The following is a 20,517-nucleotide window of genomic DNA, read 5'->3' on the forward strand; positions in this document are numbered from 1 at the left end:
CTGAGGTCTCAGCGTGTGAAACTCACCTGGGGCTAAAATGCATTTGCTATTCAGTTGATTCATAAGCAGATTCAAGCATGAGAAGCCCAGACATAGATGAGTCCCAACTTCTAGGCTGAGTCATTTACTAAACCACTAACTCATGCACCTGTGGTCTTTCAGAAGCCTACGATTTCTTGGGGGCCAAGTTTCCAAGGGGGGTATGACCTAGAGCTTCACGCCTAAAGCCTCTGGGATCCCCCAGTTTCACAGAAGCTGAAAAGGGGAAACATTAGTGAAGGGTTTCTTTCATTGCTCTTTTCTAACCTTTGCCCAGTTGGTTAGAGGTTAAGGGGCAGGCTGTGGGAGATCGGAGCCTTCAGTTCACTTTCATATTTATTTAGTGTTGGGGACTATTCAGGGGATGCGATGATGAATAAGACATGGTTCCGGCCTGTAGGAGCTGATGACCAATGGAAAGATGAACACAAAATAAATAAATGCCATGTAACCTGAGAAAGTGAGGGTCAAGAGAGGCAGGGTTCCCTGGCAGCACAGAGAAAGGCACTCGGGCTGCCTCAGGGGGTCGGGAGGCTGAGCTGAGTAAGAGTTAGCAGTTGACCACGTGAAGGGAGGGGGAAGGGCACCGTGGCTGATGGAACAGCAAAGCCAAAGAGGTAGGAAGCATTGTGGTGCTGTTAGATGAGGGGTGGTGAGAAATGGGGCTGGAGGACAAGGTGGGGCGAGGGCCAGACAACCTCAGCGGGAGGGCGGTTTGGAACCTCTCGTGTTTCTGGTCCTTGAGCCCAAGAGCCCAACGTGGAGCTAGCACGGGACCGTTTGAGGATTTTCAACCAGTCAACTAAGTGGAATGACGTGTTCTCCACTCAAAATTTCACCTCGAAGGCAACACATTTGGTCAACCGTTCCCTGAGCTCCTGCACACACCCAGCCACCACAAGGCCCCGTCAATAGCTTCTGTAGCAGGAACCACACGTCCGTCTAAGGACCAGGTATTGGATTGGCTTGCTAGTAATAGAGAACCAAATAGCAGTGGCTTAATTGAAATACAGGCATATTTTCTCTAGAAAGCAGTCCAGGGCTCACAGAGGGGCCCTGTGGTCAAACTCAAGTACTTCTGCCGTTAGAATCCACTGTCCTTGACTGCGTTGCTACTCAAAGCATGGCCTGATGCCCAACAGCGTCGGCATTGCTGGGAACGGGTTAGAAACACAGATGTGGCCTACTCTATAGCTCGGAACCACAGTCTGCCTTGTAACTAATCCCCAAGTGATTTACTTGAATAGCTGTAGTTGAACAGGTTGGCCTAATCACTTATGCAGCCCAAGTCCCCAGATGGCTCACCCTGGGAACTTGGGCTTTGGTTAGGGGAATTTGGGGAGGGTCCAAGAAAGCAGAGGTTTGCTCTGGATTGGGTGCTGTCAGGAAACGGGGCAATTCTATAGTCAAGTATCTTAGTTAGTCTTATCTGTAAGGAGGGCAGACCAGATCAAAGCTAAAGTTACAAGTGGCAAAGAAGCAGCTGTCATTCATATTAGCCAGGAGAGGGAGATGTTCAGTATTTTGTGGTTGTTTCTGTCTGTGTTTGGATAAAATTATGAAGTGGTCCATTTGACTCACTTTATTACAGTCACAGGATGACCTTGTCTGACATTGGTGTTCTGTGAGATGGTTTATGTCTAACAAGAGACATCTAGGGACTTCCCTGGTGGTGCAGTGGCTAAGAATCCGCCTGACAATGCAGGGGACACAGGTTCAAGCCCTGGTCTGGGAGGATCCCACATGCCGCAGAGCAACTAAGCCTATATGCCACAGCTACTGAGCCTACACTCTAGAACCCGCAAGCCACAACTACTGAGCCCACGTGCCACAACTAGTGAAGCCCACGTGCCTAGAGCCTGTGCTCCACAACAAGAGAAGCCACTGCAATGAAAAGCCCACATGCTGCAACAAAGAGTAGCCCTTGCTCGCCGCAACTAGAGAAAGCCTGCGCACAGCAATGAAAGCCCAACACAGCCAAAGATAAATAAATAAATAATTTTTTTTAAAAAAACAAACATCTAGACCAGGTTCTAACAAAACTAAGGCCTAGCTGAAAGTGTCAGGCCAGTTTTCAGATGTCAGGGGCTGCTTTTTTCTTTCTCGACTTCAAAGACTGAGAGCCAGTGTTTTTGTTTGTGGCTTCCTTTTTCAAAGTTGCCTCATAGTCCAATATGGTTGCTAGAGCTCCAGCTATCACATTAGTGTTCTGGGGCAGAAACAGGGGAGGGGAGGGTGGAGAGACATTTCCCATCTCCCTTAAAGAGGTTTTTAGGAAGCCCCACCCAACCCCTTGCATTTATACCTCATTGGCTGTCCCTAGTTTCAAGAGAATTGGGAAATACAGTATTCAGCTGGGTGTGTGGCTGCCCCTCCCCAGTCAGGAACTTTCAGTAAGGTAGAAGGGGAGATTGGGTATAGAGTTGGCACTGGCAGTCTCTCTCTCAGAAAGGGAAGCCTGGGCTCTGGAATGGGGAAATTCTAGGGCCTGGAGGGTGACGAGATTTTATCTTCTCCTCATCAATATTTAACATTCCTGCTACTGGTTGGCCAGAATCTTTACATTAAAGAAGAATAAGCCTGTCTCCAGGGTCAGCAAGAAATTCTTGCAAAGTAGAATTTGCTTCTCAGGTTTTCCATACCACTCGCCGGAAGAGCGGGAGGGGTGTAAATATACAAGTTGCAACTCCCCCCGCCGCCACAGGTGGGAGAGCTGTTGGAACCGGAAAGGAGATCTCGGAGAAGAGTTGTTCTGCTCTAGCCCATCCTTAGGGAGGATGAGCAGTGGGAAGAAGACAGCTGGAAGTAAGGTATCGGAGCTGAGGAGAAGGAAGCATGCCTTCTTTTTTATTTCATAAACCAGCACAAGAGTGGGCATCCCGAAGGTCAGCCGTCTACATACACAGTGGTGTCCTAGTAATGCCCACTCACAGTGATGCACCCCACCTTCACCACACGTGTAACCACCAGCTCAGGTAGAACTCCACTCCCTTCAGAGTGTCCCCAGTCATTTCCCGGAAGCCCGGAAAGGGACTCCTCACCCGTGTCCCTTTGTAGTGCCAGTTGCCAGGTTTATTGCCTCATTTAACAGAAGTTTACTGAATGCCTTCGAATCACCGTTCTAATGATGTCATATGAATGATTCAGGTGTCAGCGAGAGAGACACATCACAGACGGTAGAGGGCTGACAGCTTACTGAGGGAGACACAGAATAATCTAAAAAATATACCCTCGTAAATTATGGAAACGCTGTGATTAAAATAATCTGACAGTGACCAACAGGAGATGGGGTGTTCCTTAAAAATACCCCAAGCATCCGTGTGTGTTCCCGCTTTGGGGCACAACTTCTTTCTGCAGGAAGGAGTTTCCGCCTACACATGCCCGTGACTCAGTCCTCACTTCCTTCAGGTCTTTGTCCAAATGTCACCTTCTCGATGCCGCCTTCCCTGGCACCCACCCCCAGCCCCTGACTCCCTAGTTCCTGTCTCTGCTCTATATCCCCGCTCTAAAACTTCCTTCTAAGAGATGAGGGTTTTTGTCTATTTTGTCACTGCCCCCAAGGTCTAAAAACAGTACGTGATGGGCCTTCAGTGAACGTGTCTTGGATGAATGAATGAGAGAGTGAATGAATGCGTAGCACAGGAAGGGGCCGCCAGGGAGGATCCCTGGGACCACAATGGGGAGTTTGTCTTTTCCTCCTTGGGAAGCTGGTGAAGCAAGGGCAAAAGTGATTTGGTTTGTGTTTTATCACTGCTCCTCTAGCTCTTTTGGGCAGAATGGCTTGGAAAAAGCCAAGGTGGAAATGGGGGCGTGGGTCAAGGTGGGCAGCCATGGCAGTGGCTGAGGCAAAGAAAACGGCCCTTGGATAAGACCGCTGGACATGGCGCTGGAGGAAACCGGGTAGATCAAGGGACCGTTTGGAGGTGGGTGGGACAAGATTGTACTGAATGCGACGGGTATGGGAGAGGAGTGGAACCTGACCCCTAGAATTATGGCTCCGGCTGCTTGAGACACGCAGATGGGAGGGAGAACAGGCGGGGGCAAGTCAGGAGTCTCCCTTGGGAGGTGTTTTCCCTCTCCTGCTCTGCAACCCCCCACCCGTCAACATCTGCAGCCTGCGAAGGGGCGTGGCCAGAGCCTCAGCGCAGCCGCCAGGATGGTGCCCATGGCGGAGGGGGGCGGGTCCTACAGCCGTTCAGGTGTGCGTGAAAATGTTGCCTTGTCACATCCGTGAACCAAGAATGTTGCACTGTGGCCGTCAAGCCGGCAGCCAGCCGCCCCCAGCTGTGCACCCTGAGGGGATTCACGATGGAGAAAAGCAGGATACCGGCCCTAGATCGCTAAGGTGCAACATCAAAGGCACGATTTCAGTGATCCCAGACTCTTGCAGCTTCGCATACATTAGGAAAGCGCTACATGCATTAACTTGAGATGTCTGGTTTTCTCTAATTAACAGTAATCTCTTGGTGTTCTGACTACCTAGTTTTTGTTGCAAAAACTCCTGTATACCCTGGCCCCTCCCTTACCCCTTGGGAGCATTCCCTCGGGGCTATCCAGAGAGGCTGTCTTCCAGGCTTAAGTCCTCAGTTGTGTCTGCCAAATAAAACATAATTCTCAACTTTTAGGTTGTGCTTTTGCTTTCAGGCTGGGCCTTGACCCCTGCTGAGGCAGCCATGCTAGGTTCCGCGCAGGTCGGGGCTCTGCCCATCCCCCCCCCGACCCTCACCCCTCTAAGGTCCAGGGCTTCACCCCAAACCCTGTCCCCCTCCCTCTTTCCTCTGCAGCGTCCCTGCTCCAACCCAACCTACCTGGCTCCACTGACGAGAAAGACCTGCTTTACACGCCAGTGTCCCGGGGACAGACGCCTGGCCCATCCCCTTGGGAGCTGTCCAGATAACTCTCAGCCCCCAAGACAACCGCCAGCCAACACTGAAGACGGTGCAGGAGTCAGAAGGAGCAGAGAGAACTTGCCAGAGCATCAGGGCCTCCCCAGAGCCAGGAACCCACAGGTGACACACACTCCAAGGGCCCAGCCTCCTCCCAGGGCTCTGTGCCCCGTTCCAGGGGGACCAGAAGAGGCCTCTGACGAGCCCCCGTGCCGCAGAGCAGAGTCCAGTCTCAAGGTGTGCACGTTCTCACTTTCTCCACTTTCCTTCCTGGCCCTGCCTTCTATTCCCCAGAGACGCTCCCATCCCATCCCCACTCCACCTCCTCCTTGTCCTTTGTGTTCTCCTGTGGGCTCTTTGGCCTCTGTATCCTTATTCCAGGGTTTGGGGCTGTGTGTTTCATCTCCTGCTTCTTAATTCCTACAGGCTGGAGGGTGTGTGTTACACTACTACACAGTGGAGCTGGCAAGCACAGACTGCAGCTGACAGGCCTGCGTTCAAGTCCAACCTGCTGCAGTGTGGCCTTGGGCAAGGAAATTAACTTCCCTGTGCCTGTGCCTCCCTGAGAAGCGAGGACACTAATGCCTACTTGAGAGGCTCCTGGGAGGGTGAAATGAAACCCCGTTTGCAAAGCACCCAGCCCGGTATCTGGTGTGCAGTAGGGACACAGCTATTATTCTAGGGTGGCAGTGCTCGACAGCACACCAGGCATTCAGCAGGTGCACAGTGAGTGCTCTGTGGCCGGATGGGCTGAATCTGGGTCTTTGGTTGCCTCACGGGGGTTAGGCACTAGAGCATTTGTTTCCATTTTCCTCTGGACCTGTCTCATATCTGCAGGTGTGGAGAAGTACAGGCTGACCTCTCATTTCCTCAGAGGCTGAGCCGGCAAAGACACAGCAGGTCAAGTTCACGGATAAGTGTAAAAACCGACACTGGCCCCTCTCAAGGGGTGGAGAGAATCTTTCTCACAAAAGTTTTCACTATTCCTCCCACGCTTTTTCTCCCTAAAAGCATCCCTAAATCAAGAGCAGGCTTTGAGGCAAACTTCTGCCTCAAAGACAGATTTTAGAAACATTCTTTGAAGATCTTTCTGGTCCCATGTGACCTGTTGCAGTGACTGAGGCCCTAATAAAGAGCAATGGGCGGGCTTCCCTGGTGGCGCAGTGGTTGAGAGTCCGCCTGCCGATGCAGGGGACGCGGGTTCGTGCCCCGGTCCGGGAGGATCCCACATGCCGCGGGGCGGCTGGGCCCGTGAGCCATGGCCGCTGAGCCTGCGCGTCCGGAGCCTGTGCTCCGCAATGGGAGAGGCCACAACAGTGAGAGGCCCGTGTACCGCAAAAAAAAAAAAAAAAAAAAAAGAGCAATGGGCATCTCCATAGCAGGTGGGTCATCATGACACCTCCCTGATCGACCCTGACCTGGGCACCAGGTCCCGGACCAGCCCCAGGCATATTTTATATCCATATGCCTCCTGTCATCCCCATGATAACCCCATTCTACAGGTGAGGAAACTGAGGCTTGGCAAGGTCACACAGCTGGTCAGTAGCTGAACCAAGTAGTGCAGTCTGTTTGACCTGTCCCAGCCCACACTCCTGCCATGGGGCCACTCCCTTTTGTAATGGGGTGAGCACTGGCCTAGAGTCTGAGGATCCAGCTCTGAGCCAGTGACACACGCTCTCCCTGGAACCTCAGCTTCATTACTTTCTAAACGGGGGGAGGAAAGGCCACCCTCCCACTGCCCAGGTGAGGGTTCTGGGTGGGGGCAGGAAGAGAGTAGAGTGAAAATAAATTCCTTTTTAATTTATAGCTAACCAGATTTTCTCTTGCAGCAATTTATATCTGTTTCCCCTAATTCAGGCAACTGTGAGTATGAGAAAAGCATTCAGCCGTTTGAAGAGTGCTATTTAACTCATTACAAAGAACAATTCTTTTGATTCTCTGAAAACTTTCTGGAAGTCACATGTCATTTTCACTTTCACCTATTAAAACTGAAGCTTACATTCAGCGTTTTAAAAAGCGTCCCGGTGCAGAGGCAGCCAGCAGCTGGCGGCACAGGCTGGGTCTCGGGCCGAGTCAGAGGTCATCCCTCCCAGGGAGCACAGACCATCTCAGCAAGTTGCCGTCTTAGGCTCAGACCTGAACTTATTTTGAGAGAAAGAAAGACCTGAAAAAGGTCACAATGAACCAACAGAAGATCTTCAACCTCTGTCATTACCTTGACTCACTGTGGGCTTGGGAGTGGGCTGCACACATTCCAGGAGCCCAGCAGGAAAAAGCTGGGCCGTGAGGAAACGGAGTTCCTGGGCTGGAGTGGAGCCCAAAGCCCGTATGAGATCCCTTCACACATCTGCTTCCCTCTTAAGGAATCCCTAACTCCCAGGCTCTGCCAGGTAGAAACCAAGCTAGCACTGGGCCAGGAGCCAGAGCAAGGGCTTACCTGGTAGGAACATCTGCTAAGCTCTGAACAAAATGCAAAAGCTGCTATTTTAATGATCATAAATTCCTACAGCAGGTTCCCCCAGTACCCTGGCTACCATGTTAATGGAATCATTTTTCAATTTACTGGGTACAGAGGAGACCCAGTGCACAGGGCCGAGCAGAGGGTCTGTGTGTGTGTGTGTGTGTGTGTGTGTGTGTGTGTGTGTACACGCCTGCATTTTTCAGGAGTAAGGATATTTGCATAACAGATACCGTTGCAGATACCAGATAAACAGGAAGCTTCAGAACCGATGCTGTTTCCTTTCGCTGTGAATCAGCAGCCTCTTTCTTCGCATACAGAAATGGAGAAAATCACAGGGTACGGCTCTGGAGTGCGCAGTATAGGAGAAAGAGCACGAAGGTTTCCAGTCCCCTCTTCTGGTGGAGGGCTTCCCTGGACACCCAGCCCTGCGCATGCTCCTCAGGCCGGCACTCTCCACCAGCCTGGCTTCCTGCAGCGCTTCAGGAGGTGCTTGGGTGCCAGCCCTAAACACATTAACCAGGCGGTGTCCAGCCGCACAACATTCATTTCACCAGTGCTTGGAAGAAGCCCAGCCAGGAGGGTGAGGGAGCCCCTACCTCCTGGTTCCTGGCCCCAGGTTTGTGTCACAGAGAGGCCATGCGGAGTAAGGAGCACGCCCTGGACTTGGCACCAGAATCCCTGGGTTCAGACCCCTGCTCCAGCCAGAGAGACCTTGGGCCACCCGCTTTCCCCTCTGAGGCTGGGTTTCCCTATCAGTTCCGTGGGGCTGATAATGGCCCCCTGCAGGTTGGGGGCTGTAATACATGTGAAAAGCAGGGAATATAAAGCAGCAAATAAAAAGCACACGCTTTGAAGTCAGATGTCTGAGTTCAAAACCCAGCTCCATTGTGTTCTGGCTGTGAGACTTGGGGCAAAGTACTGAACTTTTCCAAGTCCATTTGCTCATCTATGAAATGGAGATAATAAGAATAGTCTAACGGAACCCTCGTACACTGTTGGTAGGAATGTAAATTGGTGCAGCCACTATGGAAAACAGTATGGAAGTTCCTGAACAAACTAAATATAGAAGTAGCATATGATCCAGCAATCCCACTCCTGGATACGTATCTGGAAAAAACAAAAATACTCATTCGAAACATTACACGCACCCCAATGTTCATAGCAGCACTGTTTACGATAACCAAGACATGGAAGCAACCCAAGTGCGCATCAACAAATGACTGGATTCAGAAGCTGTGGTATATATATACACAATGGAATAATACTCAGCCAAAAAAAAAAGAAGAAATACTGCCATTTACAGCAACATGGATATACCTAGAGAATATTATGCTTAGTGAAATGTCAGAGAAGACAAATACTGCATGATATCACTTACATGTAGAATCTAAAAAAAGATACAAACGAATGTATATGCAAAGCAGAACAGACTCACAGATATAGAAAACAAACTTGCGGTTACCAAAGGGGAGGCAGTCAGATCTAGTGTGTCCTTTAACGTCTCTCAGCCTCACTTTCCTGATCTGTAAAATGGGCACAGTAGTAGTAAGTCACCCATGCTGAGTTGTTTTAGGGTTAAATGAGATAATACATGCAAAATACTTAACTTAGCGCTCTGCACATAATAAGCATGTAGAGGAATGTGTCGGAGAAATCCCAGCTTCAAGACCCTAGAGGAAGATGATTCAAAGACTTGACTTTTTTCCCAAGAGGACAAGCCTTGGGCCTGGCAACCCTCTTGCCTCATTTCACTTGGTTCCCTCCTTCCCAGAAGTATCTCTTTTCCTCCTTAGGCCTGGTGGTCTTTTCTTGTTGAAGAGTTGGTACTTTTGAAGCCCTGCTCCCACCACCCCTGTGGGATTTCTGCACAGGACTGTGAGCTACGCCTCACTGACCCCACTCTGCTGCTCCGTGCATGTGTGTGTGGGTGCATGGGTGCAGGGGTTTGGGAGGCTTGTCTCTGCAAGGAACACAGCACGCTGATCCAGGTATTTACTCTGGGGCTTGGAAGCAGTGGACACAAGGGCGAAGCACCAAGGTCTGTACTCAGATAGCCTGACTTTGCAGCAGAGCTCTGCACGGACAAGCTGTCTGATCTCAGACAAGTCTGCTACCCTCTGTCAACCTCAATTTCCTAATCTGTAAAATGGGGACCAGTGTCAGTACCCAGGGCTGCTTGTGAAAACATTTAATAACCAGCTTTGGCACTAACCTATTAAATGAATGCCAGTCAGCACAGGCACACCTGCTAAATATTAACTCTGCTAATCTCGACTGCAGAGGTTGCTATGGCTCCTGGCACGTTATAAACACCCTAAACTTTAGCCATGACTTTTATGTTTAGCTCATGTCACACAGTTCCCAGAACAGTCCCCAGGGGTGAAGTGGTGCCTCTAAACAGACCTGGCCTTTGTCCTCTCCCAGGCTTAACTAAGAACCCCTTGCTTCTCTTTGCTCACCAGAGAGTCACAAAAGTGCTGGGGATGGGAAAGGACCTTGGTATTATCTGCACAATGCAAATCAGTGTACCCCTGTGTTCCCCTTGGGTGGGAGCTGGTTTCCCCATGATAGTTCTTTGCAAATCTTCATCACGGCCACAGAAGTGCAAAATACATGGTGGACCAGTCACAGAGTTTGTTCACAGTACAAGCCAAGGCAGTGCGTGGCTCGCAGATCACACACTGGGGCCCCTGCATTGCCCGGGTGGAAAAATCCAGAGATGTTTACTGTGCATGTACCACTGGACAGCTTCTGTGTCTGAGGCCAGAGTCTCTTTCCCTCCTGTTACCACTCTTGGACCAGGTTTTTGAAAAGGGCCCCAGGGCATGCAGGCAGCCCTCCACAGCAGCAGGAATTTATTCTGCTTCCTGCACCCCAACAGTCCATAGCCAGAAATATCAAGGACACCGGGCCCAGCTGCCCAGAGGCTAGAGGTCACTTCTGCCCCCAGCAAGAGTCTGCAGGAGGCCACGTCTGCTAAGGGCCAGGACAGCCGGTCACCCTGTAGGCCCTGCCTGGGCTTTGACGGCCTGCTGGGCCCCCGTCATGAAGACTAAAAGCAGCCATCTCTCTCCCGCAGACCCGGCAGTCCATCTGTGTTTGGGGCTGCGTATCTATGAAGTCCTGTTCTGTCGCCTCATAAAAGATGCTCCCACTGGAGCGAGTGTGGAAGCGGGCCAGGGAGGGAGGTGACTGTACCTCAGGGCACTGGCTCTGGAAATGTAACCTGGCTGCCCATCAGAGCCAAATAATAGAATGCAAACCCAAATGGGATTTTCTAGTAAGTGTTTTAACAGAGGACATTTTTTCTTTTTGGAACTGCATCGTTCATGATTAGAGCTCAGCGGGAATTTACCCATGGGTTTTTCGAGCATCTGTATTTGTCCTTTGCTATGTCACAACTGTCAACAAAATAACATTGTAATCATAAAGCTACCATTTCTTGTATGTAAACTCTGCTCCAACCTCTAGCAGGTATTTATAGTATACATATTCTGTCCTTTGATGTATTCCTTGCCAAAACCCATGAGAAAGGAAATATAATAACAATACTAATTATTATAATAATTATGCTTTTGATTATAATTATTATAATCAATACTAAAATAAATTTTATTTTAATAAATAAAACATGCATTAAACTTTTTTTAACATGCCAGGCTTTGTGCTTATTGTCCTGTAACTAACATCTCACTTGTTCCCTCCATGAGCCCCATTAAGTACTATTATTGCCCCATTTCACAGATGAGTAAGGAGACCTGGGACTCCAGCCCAGATCGGCTGCCCCCAGAGCCTGTGAGCTTCCCCACTGCACCATCCAGCCTCCCTTGTCAGCCCTGCTTCTCTTCATTCGTCTCCTACCGGGGGAGGCAAGGGCCAGGGGGCTGAGGACCCCACGGCCAGTATGCAGGCCACTGAGTGGGCCAAGCTCCAGGATGCAAACCCTCCTGGCTCTCCTGGCAGGTCAGAATTCCGGGGCTGGCTTCCCACTGCCTCCCTGCCAGTCAGTGCCGACTAGGGATAACTCCTCCTTAGCTCAAATGAAATAATCAGGATGACTGCTGTCACCTGCACTGACAGCTCTGGATTAGCCACTCGAACTATTAGATTGACACCTTGGAAGCTGAAATTAGAGGACCGAGGACTAAACGACCTTAGCAGCAAATACAGAGCTCGGCCATATCCTTCCGCCTTGCCCTAGTTTCCCCTATTATTAGCACCTTGCATTAGTGTGCCACATTTGTTATAAATGATGAAACAGTATTGATACATTATTTTTTTTTTTGGCCATGCCACACAGCTTGTGGGATCTTAGTTCCCTGACCAGGAATCAAACCCAGGCCCTCGGCAGTGAAAGTGTGGTATCCTAACCACTGGACCGCCAGGGAATTCCCAATATTGATACATTACTATTAACTAAAGTCCAGAGTTTACATTAAGGTTCACTCTCGATGTAGTACATTCTATGGCGTGGACAAATGCATAATGATATGTATCCACCACTACAGTACCGTACGGAATAGTTGCACTGCCCCCAAAATCCCCTGTGTTCTACCTGTTTATCCCTCCCTCTCCTCCAGTCCCCCACCTCTCACCCCCTGCCCCAATCCCTGGCAACCACTGATCTTTTTATTGTCTCCATAATTTCACTTTTTCTAGAATGCCACATGTAATAGTTGGAATTATACAACATGTAGCCTTTTTAGATTGGCTTCTTTCACTTAGTAATATGCATTTAAGGTTCCTCCATGTCATTTCATGGTTAGATAGCTCATTTCTTTTATCACCGAATACTATTCCTTTGTCTAGAGGTACCACAGTTTATCCACCTACTGCAGGACATCTTGGCTGCTTCCAGGTTTGGGCAATTATAAATAAAGCTGTTATAAACATCAGTGTACAGGTTTTTATATGAAAGTTAAGTTTTCAAGGAGAACAATTGTTGGGTTGTATGGTAAGAGTACGTTTAGCTTTGTAAATAGTATTTTTAACTTAATTTTACTTTGGATATTATGTGTTTTAATGGGAGTGCTTAAGTTGTTCTGGGGATTTGCAATTCTTTCAGTAGGAGCAGGAGATTTCTCACGTACAAAGGTATAGCTCTCCATCCTCTCTCCTGTCCCCACCTCTCAGACTCTCTGTCCTTCCCCACTCTCCGGGGACACAGACAAATCTGCTCTCAGACCCACCAAGCTGGGGTTCCATGCCAAGGCCTGGTTCGCACCTTCTCCAGGACAGGGAAGTAATTGTACGGCTTTTACAAGCAGTTAAAATTCAGGTTCTGCTGAGTGTACACAAAGATGCCATTTATGTCAAGCTAAATCGTTTAGAAAGTCAATAGGATTTACAGTAAAGTTTTGGCATAATTCTGGAATATAACTGAACTCATTGTACACACATTATTAGGTTCTTGAATTTTAATATATTTCATTTCTTTCTCTTTCCTGAATGCTGTTTTCTTATTGAATTGTTCCTTCGTCTTCTTGATACACATACCTCTACTTTGGAAAATCACACTCGTTTTTTACTAGCTCAACGGGGCAGGAGGTAGGCCTTGTTTGTCTTCGTAATGCCTAAGTAAATATTTATTGAATGAACATTTTGGAGAAAACTATCTTGTTTTTTCCTCCAGTTTGAAAATGTCTTTCCATGGGAGTCAGTCTTTACAGATATATGTACGCATGAGCATCATTGCAACGTCATTCACATACTGATTTAACATGTTTTTAAATGTCCTCTTTACTTCCCCGGCTCACAGTCTTAGAGGAGACAATCAAGGGCATGATCAACGGCATGAGTTCAACCTCAAGGGCATGTCTCTCGGATTTCCAAGCCCCTGAGTCTCAGGCCTTTCTCACGAGGTTCTGCTGCTGTCAGGGTCCTTTACACACGGTCCCTTGGGGCCCCACTGGGGCCAGCTGCTCCTGACCCCATTGAGGGTCTCTGTGTTCTTGTTCTCCAGTGGTGCCCTTGGGGGACCAATTTATAGAGGAGCCCCTGGCACATTGAGCCATTGGTACTGCAGTCACCTGTAAGCTGACAGCTCTTCCTCGGGTTTTCATTCTTACCAAACTCCTCAAAGGAAGCCAGCTGCATTTAATTTGTTTGGCTGGTTTGTTTAACCTCTGAGTCCTTCCAATGAAGAAATGGACCCTAATTTCCAGAGAGCATTTTGAATGACTGTCAAAGCCTCTCCTCCTACTGCCCCAGGTGTGGCCCAAGAAGAGCCCTGCTCACTGAGACCCTCCTCCCCGCTCAGGAGAGGGACAGCCCACCATCCCCTGCTTTGCTCAGGGGTCCTGCTTCTGGTGTCCCGGGTCTTGATCCTCAGCCCCAGTGTCCCCTACGTCTTTTCCCCAGAAGCCCTAGGAGTGAGCTCTCATGAAAAGCAACGTTTCTGTGACCCTCCCTCCCATTGCAGAATTCCTGTGGTGGGCATGCTGATTGGCCCTGCTTTAGTTAGGGGAGGCTGAACCGCCCAACAACTAGACCACCAAATGCATTGACTCAAATACGACAGAAGTGTATTTCTAGATCAAATAGCATCCCAGGGCTATATTCCAGGTCAACAGGTGGCTCTAAGCCACATGGCGATTCAGTGACCCAGGGTCCTTCCAGCTGCAGCTCCATCATCCCCAAGGGCCCTTGAGCCCGTGAAAGGGAAACAAGAACATAAAGGAATCATGCTGCTGTCTCAAAAGCTCCGCACACTGCATTGCCTGGAAGTCAGTCTTATGGCCACCCCACCTGCAGGAGGGGCTGGGAAATATTGCCTGGCTCTCACCCAGCAAGAGGGAGAGAGAGATGGGTTTTGGTGGAAAGCCCACAGCCCAGCCACAGACACCGTTCCTCTTCCTCCATTCCAATCCACCCTCCCTTGCCTTCCTGCTCTCGCCCCATGTGCCACCCTTGCAATGTGACATATTGAAAATTTTACAACCTAGGAACTAAGACAATCAAGAGTTGGCCACCTACGGCTTCTAAGGAGCAGATAATAGAATCTGCTCACTCACCATTGCTGTCTTAGTAACACACGCCATATCACAGCACTGGTCCGCATTAGCATTCTTGGAGTTTTTACTTTGTTTGCTTTAAAATTTATTGTCTGTGCTGTTATTCATTATCCCCAGGCCTCACTGATGTCTACCAGCTCCAGGGGAAATAAAAACCAAACATTTGCAAACATCTTCCCTGAGCACAAATGCATTTCAGAGCTTCGAGCTCAGCATCAGTCTTGTGATATTAACCTTTGGATAAGTTCTCAGGATCCCATTCAGACACATTTGCCTTAATGATACTGTTAATGGAAAACTGGACCAGACTTGGGGGTTACAGGCCTTGACACCTCCACCCCCATTCCAGCTGAGGCTGGTTCCTCCTCTACCAAGGTACCAGAGAAGTCAACTTAGGGGAGCACTGGATATTTATTGGGTGTCCTGTGGAATAATGTGCACTTTTGGCTTAGAGGTGGGGGAGGGGCGAAGGGAGGATCCAATGTGGCGCCTCCAGAAACTATAGTGGTCCATGGGAATTTGTCCAGCTGGAGGTAGCCATCTGCCTTAGGCGACACTCACCAATTTTTTTTGTCACCTTAGGCTCTCTTTTCTCTTTCCTTTTTTTTTCTGTTTTTGTGATACACAGACCTGTCACTGCTGTGGCCTCTCCCATTGCGGAGCACAGGCTCCGGACGCGCAGGCTCAGCGGCCATGGCTCACGGGCCCAGCCGCTCCGTGGCACGTGGGATCTTCCCGGGCCGGGGCACGAACCCGTGTCCCCTGCATCGGCAGGCGGACTCTCAACCACTGCGCCACCAGGGAAGCCCCCTTTTCTCTTTCTAATTGTTCCAAGTGTGAGTGCATCCCAGCCGGGGCCTGCCTTTGCTGCTAATCCGCTGACTGACCTCTGCTCGTCCTGACACCCATCCCTCACTGTCTCAGGGCTTAAGAACTTGCTGGCACTCTTCGGTGCGTGACTTTGGTAACCACACCCCACCTTTCCAGGTTCCGCCCTCTCCACCTCGACTGCCCCCTGCGTGTATCTGTGCCTGAATTCCCCGTGAGAACCTCCCGATGCTGCCCCTCCCCCAGCCCGGCCCTCAGGGGAGCCAGCGCCAGGACTGCAAGCGGACACCTGAGGGCGTGGACATCGCTAGAAGCCACCCTCCTCCCCCTCCTCAGTCTGCAGGGGGATTAGTTCTAGCCCCAAACCGCCTGTTACTGTCCTCTTCCTGCCCCACAGCCAGGGGCCTCCTATGTGTGCTGCCTGACCTTGGAGCCTGCACAGGTAATGAGGGTCACTCCCACCTCAGAATCCTCTTTCGTGCTGTTTTTCCCAGCCTGGAATTCCTGATCTGTCCCTTTCTCCCCGCCTCCTCCAGAGAGCCCCCTTTGATGAGCTCACCGAGATTTCTTGAGTTCTACCTCCGCTCGGGTAGCTATTGCTGAAACCACACAACTCAGGTGGCACTCGAACCCAGCCAAAACCCAGACTGGGACTTGAACCCATGGGCTGGGACTTGAACACACTGTCTTTTTTGTTTTTTTAAATTTGTTAACATCTTTATTGGAGTATAATTGCTTTACAATGGTGTGTTAGTTTCTGCTGTATAACAAAGTGAATCAGCTATACATATACATATATCCCCATATCCCCTCCCTCTTGCGTCTCCCTCCCACCCTCCCTATCCCACCCCTCTAGGTGGTCACAAAGCACGGAGCTGATCTCCCTGGATCACACTGTCTTTTAATTGAAATCGCACACCTGGTCTCAGGAGTTAATGAAGCTCAGGTTCTTTATGTCTCAGTGCAGAAGGAATTCAGTGAGAGGCAAAGTGATAGGTAAGAAGAGGATTTATTTAGAGAGATACGCAGTCCATAGAATGCAGTCTGTTTCAAAAGGCAAGACCAGCCCTGAAATATGGCGTGTTTAGTTTTAACGGGCTGGGTAATTTCATAGGCTAATGAGTGGGAGGATTATTCTAACTATTTCAGGGAAGGGGCAGGGATTTCCAGGAATCAGGCCACTGCCCATTTTTTGGCCTTTACGGTCGGCCTCTGAACTGTCGTGCTGCTGGTGGGTGTGTCGTTCAGCCTATGCTACTGTATTACAGTGAGGGTATAATGAGGCTCAAGGTCCACGGGAAGTTGAACCTTCTGCCATCTTCGGGCTAATTGGTTCTAACCAGTTTATGTCGTATCCACAATGGCTTGTTTTAAAAGCTCTGCCCTGGGGCTTCCCTGGTGGCGCAGTGGTTGAGAGTCCGCCTGCCGATGCAGGGGACATGGGTTCATGCCCCGGTCCGGGAAGATCCCACGTGCCGCGGAGCGGCTGGGCCCGTGAGCCATGGCCGCTGGGCCTGCGCGTCTGGAGCCTGTGCTCCGCAACGGGAGAGGCCACGGCAGTGAGAGGCCCGCGTACCGCGAGAAAAAAAAAAAAGTTCTGCCCTGCCCCCTTCCCTCCTGTTTCATTACCAGGCCCAGGTGAGCAGGCCTTAAGCAGAATCCTCTACTGGGGCAAAAACTCTAGATTTTCTGCAGGAAGAAACTACTGGAATTATATCAGAGACAATCAACTGCCCCTCCCTGTTAGTTAACAGAAGCTTTCAGCCACAAAAGGGTGGAAAGCACGCCTGGCATTGGTGGAGAGAGTAGAAATACCAGGTGAATCCACTCTCTAGTGACTGGTCAAAAAGGGGTAATCCCTCCCTTTGTTTTGTGGCTGTGGTTGCGGCCTCAGTGAAACTGCGCTGAAGATGGGACTCGAACACAGCCTTCCAACTGAAACCGCACAACTTGTCGCAGGACTTAATGACGCTCGGGTTCTTTATGGCTCGGCACAGAAGGAATTCAGCAAGAGGCAAAGTGTTAGGTAAGAAGTAAATTTATTAATATCATATGCTTTGTAAAGAGGTTGTGGGAAAATGAGAGTGAGACAGGAAGGGGGCAGGGCACAACCTTTAAAAGAATGACATAGCCGACAACATGACATAAGCTGGTTGGAACGAACTAGGTCCAAGATGGCGGACAAGTCGACCTCCAGTAGACGTTGAGCCTCAGTATACGCTCATTGTAATACGTCAGCACGCTAAATGACACACCTGCAGGCACCGTGACAGTTCTGAGGCCAACCAGGGAAGGCCAACAAATGGGTGGGGCCCAATTCCCAGAAATCCCCACCCCTCCAAACCTCCTACGCATTAGCCTAATTAGGGTAAATTACCCGGCCCTATAAAAACCGACAACCCCCATACCCCCGCTCTCTTGGCTTCTTGCCTCTCTCACCTTCTGAGATGGCCCACGCTCTGTCTGTGGAGTGTGTTTCTCCCTGAATAAACCTTCTTTCTCTTTCCTATGGCTCACCCTCAAATGCTTTCGTGTGCAAAGCCAAGAACCCAGACTCGAAGGCCATCCCAGGGACTTGGACCTGACCCGGGATGTGCCCATCCTTCCCACCCCACTCTCTCTCCTGCAACGAGAGAATGGTCATGTCCCAGGTCTCAGGCGAGTTCCTGGGACGGACGCCAAGTGAGGGGCCTTGGCTTTGAGTGGGAGAGAATTCAAGAGTGAGCCATAGTAAAGTGAAAGCAGAGATCCACATTCCACAACAGAATGCAGCCCATTTCAAAAGGCGAGGGCAGCCCTGAAATACGGAGTGGTTAGTTTTAACGGGCTGGGGAATTTCATAGGCTGAGTGGGAGGGAGCCCAACTATTTGGGGAAGGGGCGGGGACTCCCAGGAATCAGGCCACTGCCCACTTTTTGGCCTCTTATGGTTGGCCTCGGAACTGTCATGGTGCCAGTGGATGTGTCATTTAGCATATGCTAATGCATTACAATAAGTGTATAATGAGGCTCAAGGTCCACTGGAAGTCGAATCCTCCACCACCTTGGAGCTATTGGTTTTAACCAGTTTATGTTGTATCCTCAATAGCTATGTCATTCTTTTCTTTTTTAAAAAATTTTATTGAAGTGTAGTTGATTTACAGTGTTGTATTAATTTCTGCTGTACAGCAAAGCAATTCAGTTATACATGTACATATTCTTTTCCACTATGGTTTATCACAGGATATTGAATGTAGTTCCCTGTGCTATACAGTAGGATCTTGTTGTTTATCCATTCCGGATATACTAGTTTGCATCTGCTAATCCCAAACTCCCAATCCTTCCCCCCCCCGCATGGCAACCACAAGCCTGTTCTCTACACAGTAAGTCCCCTACATATGAACAAGTTCCATTCTGAGAGTGTGTTCATAAGTCCAATTTGTTCGTAAGTCCAACAAAGTTCGCCTAGGTACCCAACTAACACAATCGGCTGTATAGCACTGTAGCATTTTTAACCTTACAGAACTGTACCTTGAAAACTACAGTAGTCCAGTACAACAGCTGGCGTACAGGGGCTGGCATCGAGAGAACAGGTAAGAAGAGTTACTGACTGGAGGAGGGAGAGGAGGTGGGAGATGGTAGAGCTGAAGGATCCTCAGCAAGAAGATGGAGGGCAGGCTGCAGTTTCACTCACACCTGACGTAGATGGCACAGGTTCTGGTTCCTTGATGGAACAAGATGCATGTTCGCATCTTTGAAAGTTCGCAACTTGAAGGTTCGTATGTAGGGGACTTACTGTATCTGTGAGTCTGTTTCTGTTTTGTAGATATGTTCCTTTGTGTCATATTTTAGATTACACAAATAAGGGATATCATATGGTATTTGTCTTTTTCTTACTTCGCTTAGTATGATAATCTCTAGGTCCATCCATGTTGCTGCAAACGGCATTATTTCATTCATTTTTATGGCTGAGTAATGTTCCATTGTATGTATATACACCACATCTTCTTTATCCATTTATCTGTTGATGGACATTTAGGTTGTTTCCATGTTTTGGGTATTGTAAATAGTGCTGCTATGGACATAAGGGTGCATGTATCTTTTTGAATTATAGTTTTGTCTGGATATATGCCCAGGAATGGGATTGCTGGATCATATGGCAACTCTATTTTTAGTTATGTCATTCTTTTAAATGTTGTGCCCTGCCCCCTTCCCTCCTGTCTCATTAAGAGGTTTGGGTGAAATTTTTATTCCAGTTGCCTCCAGAGGTGAAAGTGTCTCTGGGTGTGGTCCTTGGACCACCTGCCTCAGAACCACCAGTGGCTGTAGTTAAAAATGCAGATTCCTGGTCTCCTTCCCTAAGACCTGGTGAACCAGAACCTCTGAAGGTGCGGCCCTGGGAATCTGCATCTGTGTTAGGCATTGTCTTAGCTTGGCTGTAGCTAGCTGTTTGACACAGGATGCTGTCACCTTGGCCCTTCCACCCCAAGTAACTTGCAGCACCCCCTGGGATCCTAGGGGCCTCCTGTTTCAGTAGCTGAGAACTGGTAGACCCACCTTAAAGCTCCAGGCCAAGATTCACCTCTGGCTTTGGCATATCATCCTACACCATCTTACCTAAGTGAGCAATCTATAAATATTTGCTGAACTGACCTAGGACCCTTGAGGGCAGGGTCTTGTCTCCTCTATTTCTTTGGGGCCACCTCCTGGCACATAGTAAGTACTCACTCTATCCCTGACAGTAGGTTGATTGATGAGGTCACAGATCCAGGACACACCTGCAAAAAGACATGGAAGAGGAGACAGTAGCTTTAATTAATGCTGCCCTCTCCACTCCTCGGGATCTTTCTACAGGAAGAGGAAGCTGTGTTGTTCATGCTCACAATCCACAGATTTGCAACTGGGCAGAGACTCTTGGTATGAGTCAGGAAAGGCAGACGTCAGCACAGGTGTGTTTTCTAAGAAAGAGCCAATACTGGTGAGTGAATGAAGTTGACCTCGAGTGTCTTGACAATGGCTTGGCCAGACTGAACTTGTGTACACAGTTTTGGTTTTTGTTCTCTGGGATCAGGGCCATGTTGACATTCCTTGGTGTGCTTCCTGGGTCTCAGCTTAAAGGGAGAAGACAGAGCCTTGAGATATGCAGGGAGGGAGCCTACCAGTCATGGACATGCCTGCAAGAACACTTGAACTTTTATGGGTAAAACAAGTTTGCTTTTAAGCTAAAGACCAAAAGGAAGTTGGAGAAAGCTTAAGTGAGCCCTCAGACAACATGCTAAGAGATAACCAAAGGTGAATGGACTCTTGTTGTA

The 20,517-nt window shown here is 49.3% G+C and overlaps 1 protein-coding gene across 1 annotated transcript in view; it reads left to right on the plus strand.

Moving 5' to 3' along the window:
• ANKRD46 (ankyrin repeat domain 46) overlaps window positions 1–6,174 on the plus strand; it is a 61,085-nt gene extending 54,911 nt beyond the window's left edge. Inside the window, exon 6 of the transcript XR_003793549.1 lies at window positions 4,824–6,174. The gene's annotated coding sequence lies outside the window, so the exon portion shown is untranslated. The remainder of the gene's footprint in view (window positions 1–4,823) is intronic.
• Window positions 6,175–20,517: the final 14,343 nt, after the last annotated feature.

Source organism: Monodon monoceros, unplaced genomic scaffold, assembly GCF_005190385.1.
Source record: "Monodon monoceros isolate NGI ecotype Baffin Bay Population unplaced genomic scaffold, NGI_Narwhal_1 Super_Scaffold_14, whole genome shotgun sequence".
Lineage (NCBI taxonomy): Eukaryota > Metazoa > Chordata > Mammalia > Artiodactyla > Monodontidae > Monodon > Monodon monoceros.